Below are 11,899 nucleotides of genomic sequence, written 5' to 3' on the forward strand. Positions count from 1 at the left end.
GAACATGTGGGTTGATGGAGAACATGTGGGTTGATGAAGAACATGTGGGTTGATGGAGAACGTGTGTTGGTGGAGAACACGTATGTTGGTGGAGAACATGTGTGTTGATGGAGAACATGTGGGTTGATGGAGAACATGTGATGATGGAAAACATGTGATGCTGTAGAATGTGCGTTGATGGAGAATGTGTGGTGCTTGGAGAACATGTGTGTTGGTGGAGAACGTGTGTTGGTGGAGAACATGTATGTTGGTGGAGAACATGTGGGTTGATGGAGAACATGTGGGTTGATGAAGAACATGTGGGTTGATGGAGAACATGTGTGTTGGTGGAGAACGTGTGTTGGTGGAGAACATGTATGTTGGTGGAGAACATGTGTGTTGGTGTAGAACGTGTGTTGGTGGAGAACATGTATGTTGGTGGAGAACGTGTGTTGGTGGAGAACATGTTGGTGGAGAACGTGTGTTGGTGGAGAACATGTATGTTGGTGGAGAACATGTGTGTTGGTGGAGAACGTGTGTTGGTGGAGAACATGTATGTTGGTGGAGAACATGTTGGTGGAGAACGTGTGATGATGGAGAACATGTATGTTGGTGGAGAACATGTGTGTTGGTGGAGAACATGTGTGTTGGTGGAGAACATGTTGGTGGAGAACATGTGGGTTGATGGAGAACATGTTGGTGGAGAACATGTGGGTTGATGGAGAACATGTGATGATGGAAAACATGTGATGCTGTAGAACGTGCGTTGATGGAGAATGTGTGGTGCTTGGAGAACATGTGTGTTGGTGGAGAACGTGTGTTGGTGGAGAACATGTATGTTGGTGGAGAACATGTGGGTTGATGGAGAACATGTGGGTTGATGAAGAACATGTGGGTTGATGGAGAACGTGTGTTGGTGGAGAACACGTATGTTGGTGGAGAACATGTGTGTTGATGGAGAACATGTTGGTTGATGGAGAACATGTGGTTTGATGGAGAACGTGTGTTGGTGGAGAACATGTGGGTTGATGGAGAACGTATGTTGGTGGAGAACATGTGGGTTGATGGAGAACATGTTGGTGGAGAACATGTGGGTTGATGGAGAACATGTTGGTGGAGAACATGTGGGTTGATGGAGAACATGTGATGATGGAAAACATGTGATGCTGTAGAACGTGCGTTGATGGAGAATGTGTGGTGCTTGGAGAACATGTGTGTTGGTGGAGAACATGTGTTGGTGGAGAACATGTGCGTTGATGGAGAACATGTGGGTTGATGGAGAACATGTGGGTTGATGAAGAACATGTGGGTTGATGGAGAACGTGTGTTGGTGGAGAACACGTATGTTGGTGGAGAACATGTGTGTTGATGGAGAACATGTGGGTTGATGGAGAACATGTGATGATGGAAAACATGTGATGCTGTAGAATGTGCGTTGATGGAGAATGTGTGGTGCTTGGAGAACATGTGTGTTGGTGGAGAACGTGTGTTGGTGGAGAACATGTATGTTGGTGGAGAACATGTGGGTTGATGGAGAACATGTGGGTTGATGAAGAACATGTGGGTTGATGGAGAACATGTGTGTTGGTGGAGAACGTGTGTTGGTGGAGAACATGTATGTTGGTGGAGAACATGTGTGTTGGTGTAGAACGTGTGTTGGTGGAGAACATGTATGTTGGTGGAGAACGTGTGTTGGTGGAGAACATGTTGGTGGAGAACGTGTGTTGGTGGAGAACATGTATGTTGGTGGAGAACATGTGTGTTGGTGGAGAACGTGTGTTGGTGGAGAACATGTATGTTGGTGGAGAACATGTTGGTGGAGAACGTGTGATGATGGAGAACATGTATGTTGGTGGAGAACATGTGTGTTGGTGGAGAACATGTGTGTTGGTGGAGAACATGTTGGTGGAGAACATGTGGGTTGATGGAGAACATGTTGGTGGAGAACATGTGGGTTGATGGAGAACATGTGATGATGGAAAACATGTGATGCTGTAGAACGTGCGTTGATGGAGAATGTGTGGTGCTTGGAGAACATGTGTGTTGGTGGAGAACGTGTGTTGGTGGAGAACATGTATGTTGGTGGAGAACATGTGGGTTGATGGAGAACATGTGGGTTGATGAAGAACATGTGGGTTGATGGAGAACGTGTGTTGGTGGAGAACACGTATGTTGGTGGAGAACATGTGTGTTGATGGAGAACATGTGGGTTGATGGAGAACATGTGGTTTGATGGAGAATGTATGTTGGTGGAGAACATGTGGGTTGATGGAGAACATGTGGGTTGATGGAGAACATGTGGGTTGATGGAGAACGTATGTTGGTGGAGAACGTGTGTTGGTGAAGAACATGTATGTTGGTGGAGAACATGTTGGTGGAGAACATATGGGTTGATGGAGAACATGTTGGTGGAGAACATGTGTGTTGATGGAGAACATGTGTGTTGATGGAGAATATGTGTGTTGGTGGAGAAGATGTATGTTGGTGGAGAACATGTTGATGGAGAACATGTGTGTTGGTAGAGAACGTGTGTGTTGGTGGAGAACATGTGTGTTGGTGGAGAACATGTGTTGGTGGAGAACATATGTGTTGGTGGAGAACATGTGTTGATGGAGAACATGTGTGTTGGTGGAGAACATGTGATGATGGAGAACATGTGTGTTGGTGGAGAACATGTGTGCTGGTGGAGAACACGTGTGTTGGTGGAGAACATGTGTGTTGGTGGAGAACATGTATGTTGGTGGAGAACGTGTGTTGGTGGAGAACACGTATGTTGGTGGAGAACATGTGTGTTGGTGGAGAACATGTGGGTTGATGGAGAACATGTGGGTTGATGGAGAACATGTGTGTTGGTGGAGAACATGTGGGTTGATGGAGAACATGTGTGTTGGTGGAGAACATGTGTGTTGGTGGAGAACATGTGGGTTGAAAGAGAACATGTGTGTTGGTGGAGAACGTGTGTTGGTGGAGAACATGTATGTTGGTGGAGAACATGTGTGTTGGTGGAGAACGTGTGTTGGTGGAGAACATGTATGTTGGTGGAGAACGTGTGTTGGTGGAGAACATGTTGGTGGAGAACGTGTGTTAATGGAGAACATGTATGTTGGTGGAGAACATGTGTGTTGGTTGAGAACATGTTGGTGGAGAACGTGTGATGATGGAGAACATGTATGTTGGTGGAGAACATGTGTGTTGGTGGAGAACATGTGTGTTGGTGGAGAACATGTTGATGGAGAACATGTGTTGGTGGAGAACATGTATGTTGGTGGAGAACATGTGTGTTGGTGGAGAACATGTTGATGGAGAACATGTGGGTTGATGGAGAACATGTGTGTTGGTGGAGAACATGTGGGTTGATGGAGAACATGTGTGTTGGTGGAGAACATGTGTGCTGGTGGAGAACACGTGTCTTGGTGGAGAACATGTGTGTTGGTGGAGAACATGTGTGTTGGTGGAGAACGTGTGTTGGTGGAGAACACGTATGTTGGTGGAGAACATGTGGGTTGATAGAGAACATGTGGGTTGATGGAGAACATGTGTGTTGGTGGAGAAGATGTATGTTGGTGGAGAACATGTTGATGGAGAACATGTGTGTTGGTAGAGAATGTGTGTGTTGGTGGAGAACATGTGTGTTGGTGGAGAACATGTGTTGGTGGAGAACATATGTGTTGGTGGAGAACATGTGTTGATGGAGAACATGTGTGTTGGTGGAGAACATGTGATGATGGAGAACATGTGTGTTGGTGGAGAACATGTGTGCTGGTGGAGAACACGTGTGTTGGTGGAGAACATGTGTGTTGGTGGAGAACATGTATGTTGGTGGAGAACGTGTGTTGGTGGAGAACACGTATGTTGGTGGAGAACATGTGTGTTGGTGGAGAACATGTGGGTTGATGGAGAACATGTGGGTTGATGGAGAACATGTGTGTTGGTGGAGAACATGTGGGTTGATGGAGAACATGTGTGTTGGTGGAGAACATGTGTGTTGGTGGAGAACATGTGGGTTGATGGAGAACATGTGTGTTGTTGGAGAACGTGTGTTGGTGGAGAACATGTATGTTGGTGGAGAACATGTGTGTTGGTGGAGAACGTGTGTTGGTGGAGAACATGTGTGTTGGTGGAGAACATGTTGGTGGAGAACATGTTGGTTGATGGAGAACATGTGTGTTGGTGGAGAACATGTGTGTTGGTGGAGAACATGTGTTGGTGGAGAACATGTGTGTTGGTGGAGAACATGTGTTGATGGAGAACATGTGTGTTGGTGGAGAACATGTGTGTTGGTGGAGAACATGTGGGTTGATGGAGAACATGTGTGTTGGTGGAGAAAGTGTGTTGGTGGAGAACATGTATGTTGGTGGAGAACATGTGTGTTGGTTGAGAACATGTTGGTGGAGAACGTGTGATGATGGAGAACATGTATGTTGGTGGAGAACATGTGTGTTGGTTGAGAACATGTTGGTGGAGAACGTGTGATGATGGAGAACATGTATGTTGGTGGAGAACATGTATGTTGGTGGAGAACATGTGTGTTGGTGGAGAACATGTGTGTTGGTGGAGCACATGTTGATGGAGAACATGTGTTGGTGGAGAACATGTATGTTGGTGGAGAACATGTGTGTTGGTGGAGAACATGTTGATGGAGAACATGTGGGTTGATGGAGAACATGTGTGTTGGTGGAGAACATGTGGGTTGATGGAGAACATGTGTGTTGGTGGAGAACATGTGTGCTGGTGGAGAACACGTGTCTTGGTGGAGAACATGTGTGTTGGTGGAGAACATGTGTGTTGGTGGAGAACGTGTGTTGGTGGAGAACACGTATGTTGGTGGAGAACATGTGGGTTGATAGAGAACATGTGGGTTGATGGAGAACATGTGTGTTGGTGGAGAAGATGTATGTTGGTGGAGAACATGTTGATGGAGAACATGTGTGTTGGTAGAGAATGTGTGTGTTGGTGGAGAACATGTGTGTTGGTGGAGAACATGTGTTGGTGGAGAACATATGTGTTGGTGGAGAACATGTGTTGATGGAGAACATGTGTGTTGGTGGAGAACATGTGATGATGGAGAACATGTGTGTTGGTGGAGAACATGTGTGCTGGTGGAGAACACGTGTGTTGGTGGAGAACATGTGTGTTGGTGGAGAACATGTATGTTGGTGGAGAACGTGTGTTGGTGGAGAACACGTATGTTGGTGGAGAACATGTGTGTTGGTGGAGAACATGTGGGTTGATGGAGAACATGTGGGTTGATGGAGAACATGTGTGTTGGTGGAGAACATGTGGGTTGATGGAGAACATGTGTGTTGGTGGAGAACATGTGTTGGTGGAGAACATGTGTGTTGGTGGAGAACATGTGTTGATGGAGAACATGTGTGTTGGTGGAGAACATGTGTGTTGGTGGAGAACATGTGGGTTGATGGAGAACATGTGTGTTGTTGGAGAAAGTGTGTTGGTGGAGAACATGTATGTTGGTGGAGAACATGTTGGTGGAGAACGTGTGTTAATGGAGAACATGTATGTTGGTGGAGAACATGTGTGTTGGTTGAGAACATGTTGGTGGAGAACGTGTGATGATGGAGAACATGTATGTTGGTGGAGAACATGTATGTTGGTGGAGAACATGTGTGTTGGTGGAGAACATGTGTGTTGGTGGAGAACATGTTGATGGAGAACATGTGTTGGTGGAGAACATGTATGTTGGTGGAGAACATGTGTGTTGGTGGAGAACATGTTGATGGAGAACATGTGGGTTGATGGAGAACATGTGTGTTAGTGGAGAACATGTGGGTTGATGGAGAACATGTGTGTTGGTGGAGAACATGTGTGCTGGTGGAGAACACGTGTCTTGGTGGAGAACATGTGTGTTGGTGGAGAACATGTGTGTTGGTGGAGAACGTGTGTTGGTGGAGAACACGTATGTTGGTGGAGAACATGTGGGTTGATAGAGAACATGTGGGTTGATGGAGAACATGTGTGTTGGTGGAGAAGATGTATGTTGGTGGAGAACATGTTGATGGAGAACATGTGTGTTGGTAGAGAATGTGTGTGTTGGTGGAGAACATGTGTGTTGGTGGAGAACATGTGTTGGTGGAGAACATATGTGTTGGTGGAGAACATGTGTTGATGGAGAACATGTGTGTTGGTGGAGAACATGTGATGATGGAGAACATGTGTGTTGGTGGAGAACATGTGTGCTGGTGGAGAACACGTGTGTTGGTGGAGAACATGTGTGTTGGTGGAGAACATGTATGTTGGTGGAGAACGTGTGTTGGTGGAGAACACGTATGTTGGTGGAGAACATGTGTGTTGGTGGAGAACATGTGGGTTGATGGAGAACATGTGGGTTGATGGAGAACATGTGTGTTGGTGGAGAACATGTGGGTTGATGGAGAACATGTGTGTTGGTGGAGAACATGTGTGTTGGTGGAGAACATGTGGGTTGATGGAGAACATGTGTGTTGTTGGAGAACGTGTGTTGGTGGAGAACATGTATGTTGGTGGAGAACATGTGTGTTGGTGGAGAACGTGTGTTGGTGGAGAACATGTGTGTTGGTGGAGAACATGTTGGTGGAGAACATGTTGGTTGATGGAGAACATGTGTGTTGGTGGAGAACATGTGTGTTGGTGGAGAACATGTGTTGGTGGAGAACATGTGTGTTGGTGGAGAACATGTGTTGATGGAGAACATGTGTGTTGGTGGAGAACATGTGTGTTGGTGGAGAACATGTGGGTTGATGGAGAACATGTGTGTTGGTGGAGAAAGTGTGTTGGTGGAGAACATGTATGTTGGTGGAGAAGATGTGTGTTGATGGAGAACATGTGTGTTGGTGGAGAACATGTGTGTTGGTGGAGAACATGTTGGTGGAGAACATGTTGGTTGATGGAGAACATGTGTGTTGGTGGAGAACATGTGTGTTGGTGGAGAACATGTGTTGGTGGAGAACATGTGTGTTGGTGGAGAACATGTGTTGATGGAGAACATGTGTGTTGGTGGAGAACATGTGTGTTGGTGGAGAACATGTATGTTGGTGGAGAACGTGTGTTGGTGGAGAACACGTATGTTGGTGGAGAACATGTGTGTTGGTGGAGAACATGTGGGTTGATGGAGAACATGTGGGTTGATGGAGAACATGTGTGTTGGTGGAGAACATGTGGGTTGATGGAGAACATGTGTGTTGGTGGAGAACATGTGGGTTGATGGAGAACATGTGTGTTGGTGGAGAACGTGTGTTGGTGGAGAACATGTATGTTGGTGGAGAACATGTGTGTTGGTGGAGAACGTGTGTTGGTGGAGAACATGTATGTTGGTGGAGAACGTGTGTTGGTGGAGAACATGTTGGTGGAGAACGTGTGTTGGTGGAGAACATGTTGGTGGAGAACATGTGTGTTGGTGGAGAACGTGTGTTGGTGGAGAACATGTATGTTGGTGGAGAACATGTTGGTGGAGAACGTGTGATGATGGAGAACATGTATGTTGGTGGAGAACATGTGTGTTGGTGGAGAACATGTGTGTTGGTTGAGAAAATGTTGGTGGAGAACGTGTGTTGGTGGAGAACATGTATGTTGGTGGAGAACATGTGTGTTGGTGGAGAACGTGTGTTGGTGGAGAACATGTGTGTTGGTGGAGAACATGTTGGTGGAGAACATGTTGGTTGATGGAGAACATGTGTGTTGGTGGAGAACATGTGTTGGTGGAGAACATGTGTGTTGGTGGAGAACATGTGTTGATGGAGAACATGTGTGTTGGTGGAGAACATGTGTGTTGGTGGAGAACATGTGGGTTGATGGAGAACATGTGTGTTGGTGGAGAAAGTGTGTTGGTGGAGAACATGTATGTTGGTGGAGAACATGTTGGTGGAGAACGTGTGTTAATGGAGAACATGTATGTTGGTGGAGAACATGTGTGTTGGTTGAGAACATGTTGGTGGAGAACGTGTGATGATGGAGAACATGTATGTTGGTGGAGAACATGTATGTTGGTGGAGAACATGTGTGTTGGTGGAGAACATGTGTGTTGGTGGAGAACATGTTGATGGAGAACATGTGTTGGTGGAGAACATGTATGTTGGTGGAGAACATGTGTGTTGGTGGAGAACATGTTGATGGAGAACATGTGGGTTGATGGAGAACATGTGTGTTGGTGGAGAACATGTGGGTTGATGGAGAACATGTGTGTTGGTGGAGAACATGTGTGCTGGTGGAGAACACGTGTCTTGGTGGAGAACATGTGTGTTGGTGGAGAACATGTGTGTTGGTGGAGAACGTGTGTTGGTGGAGAACACGTATGTTGGTGGAGAACATGTGGGTTGATAGAGAACATGTGGGTTGATGGAGAACATGTGTGTTGGTGGAGAAGATGTATGTTGGTGGAGAACATGTTGATGGAGAACATGTGTGTTGGTAGAGAATGTGTGTGTTGGTGGAGAACATGTGTGTTGGTGGAGAACATGTGTTGGTGGAGAACATATGTGTTGGTGGAGAACATGTGTTGATGGAGAACATGTGTGTTGGTGGAGAACATGTGATGATGGAGAACATGTGTGTTGGTGGAGAACATGTGTGCTGGTGGAGAACACGTGTGTTGGTGGAGAACATGTGTGTTGGTGGAGAACATGTATGTTGGTGGAGAACGTGTGTTGGTGGAGAACACGTATGTTGGTGGAGAACATGTGTGTTGGTGGAGAACATGTGGGTTGATGGAGAACATGTGGGTTGATGGAGAACATGTGTGTTGGTGGAGAACATGTGGGTTGATGGAGAACATGTGTGTTGGTGGAGAACATGTGTGTTGGTGGAGAACATGTGGGTTGATGGAGAACATGTGTGTTGTTGGAGAACGTGTGTTGGTGGAGAACATGTATGTTGGTGGAGAACATGTGTGTTGGTGGAGAACGTGTGTTGGTGGAGAACATGTGTGTTGGTGGAGAACATGTTGGTGGAGAACATGTTGGTTGATGGAGAACATGTGTGTTGGTGGAGAACATGTGTGTTGGTGGAGAACATGTGTTGGTGGAGAACATGTGTGTTGGTGGAGAACATGTGTTGATGGAGAACATGTGTGTTGGTGGAGAACATGTGTGTTGGTGGAGAACATGTGGGTTGATGGAGAACATGTGTGTTGGTGGAGAAAGTGTGTTGGTGGAGAACATGTATGTTGGTGGAGAAGATGTGTGTTGATGGAGAACATGTGTGTTGGTGGAGAACATGTGTGTTGGTGGAGAACATGTTGGTGGAGAACATGTTGGTTGATGGAGAACATGTGTGTTGGTGGAGAACATGTGTGTTGGTGGAGAACATGTGTTGGTGGAGAACATGTGTGTTGGTGGAGAACATGTGTTGATGGAGAACATGTGTGTTGGTGGAGAACATGTGTGTTGGTGGAGAACATGTATGTTGGTGGAGAACGTGTGTTGGTGGAGAACACGTATGTTGGTGGAGAACATGTGTGTTGGTGGAGAACATGTGGGTTGATGGAGAACATGTGGGTTGATGGAGAACATGTGTGTTGGTGGAGAACATGTGGGTTGATGGAGAACATGTGTGTTGGTGGAGAACATGTGGGTTGATGGAGAACATGTGTGTTGGTGGAGAACGAGTGTTGGTGGAGAACATGTATGTTGGTGGAGAACATGTGTGTTGGTGGAGAACGTGTGTTGGTGGAGAACATGTATGTTGGTGGAGAACGTGTGTTGGTGGAGAACATGTTGGTGGAGAACGTGTGTTGGTGGAGAACATGTTGGTGGAGAACATGTGTGTTGGTGGAGAACGTGTGTTGGTGGAGAACATGTATGTTGGTGGAGAACATGTTGGTGGAGAACGTGTGATGATGGAGAACATGTATGTTGGTGGAGAACATGTGTGTTGGTGGAGAACATGTGTGTTGGTTGAGAAAATGTTGGTGGAGAACGTGTGTTGGTGGAGAACATGTATGTTGGTGGAGAACATGTGTGTTGGTGGAGAACGTGTGTTGGTGGAGAACATGTGTGTTGGTGGAGAACATGTTGGTGGAGAACATGTTGGTTGATGGAGAACATGTGTGTTGGTGGAGAACATGTGTGTTGGTGGAGAACATGTGTTGGTGGAGAACATGTGTGTTGGTGGAGAACATGTGTTGATGGAGAACATGTGTGTTGGTGGAGAACATGTGTGTTGGTGGAGAACATGTGGGTTGATGGAGAACATGTGTGTTGGTGGAGAAAGTGTGTTGGTGGAGAACATGTATGTTGGTGGAGAACATGTGTGTTGATGGAGAACATGTGTGTTGGTGGAGAACATGTGTGTTGGTGGAGAACATGTATGTTGGTGGAGAACGTGTGTTGGTGGAGAACATGTTGGTGGAGAACGTGTGTTGGTGGAGAACATGTATGTTGGTGGAGAACATGTGTGTTGGTGGAGAACGTGTGTTGGTGGAGAACATGTATGTTGGTGGAGAACATGTTGGTGGAGAACGTGTGATGATGGAGAACATGTATGTTGGTGGAGAACATGTGTGTTGGTGGAGAACATGTGTGTTGGTTGAGAAAATGTTGGTGGAGAACGTGTGATGATGGAGAACATGTATGTTGGTGGAGAACATGTATGTTGGTGGAGAACATGTGTGTTGGTGGAGAACATGTGTGTTGGTGGAGAACATGTTGATGGAGAACATGTGGGTTGATGGAGAACATGTGTGTTGGTGGAGAACATGTGGGTTGATGGAGAACATGTGTGTTGGTGGAGAACATGTGGGTTGATGGAGAACATGTGTGTTGGTGGAGAACGTGTGTTGGTGGAGAACGTGTGTTGGTGGAGAACATGTATGTTGGTGGAGAACATGTGTGTTGGTGGAGAACATGTTGGTGGAGAACATGTGTGTTGGTGGAGAACATGTGTGTTGGTGGAGAACATGTTGGTGGAGAACGTGTGTTGGTGAAGAACATGTACGTTGGTGGAGAACATGTTGGTGGAGAACATGTAGGTTGATGGAGAACATGTTGGTGGAGAACATGTGTGTTGATGGAGAACATGTGTGTTGGTGGAGAACATGTGTGTTGGTGGAGAACGTGTGTTGGTGGAGAACACGTATGTTGGTGGAGAACATGTGTGTTGGTGGAGAACATGTGGGTTGATGGAGAACATGTGGGTTGATGGAGAACATGTGTGTTGGTGGAGAACATGTGGGTTGATGGAGAACATGTGTGTTGGTGGAGAACATGTGTGTTGGTGGAGAACATGTGGGTTGATGGAGAACATGTGTGTTGGTGGAGAACGTGTGTTGGTGGAGAACATGTATGTTGGTGGAGAACATGTGTGTTGGTGGAGAACGTGTGTTGGTGGAGAACATGTATGTTGGTGGAGAACGTGTGTTGGTGGAGAACATGTTGGTGGAGAACGTGTGTTGGTGGAGAACATGTATGTTGGTGGAGAACATGTGTGTTGGTGGAGAACGTGTGTTGGTGGAGAACATGTATGTTGGTGGAGAACATGTTGGTGGAGAACGTGTGATGATGGAGAACATGTATGTTGGTGGAGAACATGTGTGTTGGTTGAGAACATGTTGGTGGAGAACGTGTGATGATGGAGAACATGTGTGTTGGTGGAGAACATGTGGGTTGGTGGAGAACATGTTGATGGAGAACATGTGTTGGTGGAGAACATGTATGTTGGTGGAGAACATGTATGTTGGTGGAGAACATGTGTGTTGGTGGAGAACATGTTGATGGAGAACATGTGGGTTGATGGAGAACATGTGTGTTGGTGGAGAACATGTGGGTTGATGGAGAACATGTGTGTTGGTGGAGAACATGTGTGTTGGTGGAGAACATATGGGTTGATGGAGAACATGTGTATTGGTGGAGAACGTGTGTTGGTGGAGAACGTGTGTTGGTGGAGAACATGTATGTTGGTGGAGAACATGTGTGTTGGTGGAGAACATGTGTGT

General features: G+C 46.4%; 1 protein-coding gene across 1 annotated transcript in view; it reads right to left on the reverse strand.

Moving 5' to 3' along the window:
* The window catches only part of LOC308141088 (protein rogdi homolog), a gene marked incomplete at both ends in the record, with an annotated part of 33,646 nt that overhangs the window by 10,422 nt on the left and 11,325 nt on the right, over window positions 1–11,899 (reverse strand). The gene's annotated exons all lie outside the window — the stretch shown is intronic.

Source organism: Blennius ocellaris, assembly GCF_963422515.1.
Source record: "Blennius ocellaris genome assembly, chromosome: 16".
Taxonomy (NCBI): Eukaryota; Metazoa; Chordata; class Actinopteri; order Blenniiformes; family Blenniidae; genus Blennius; species Blennius ocellaris.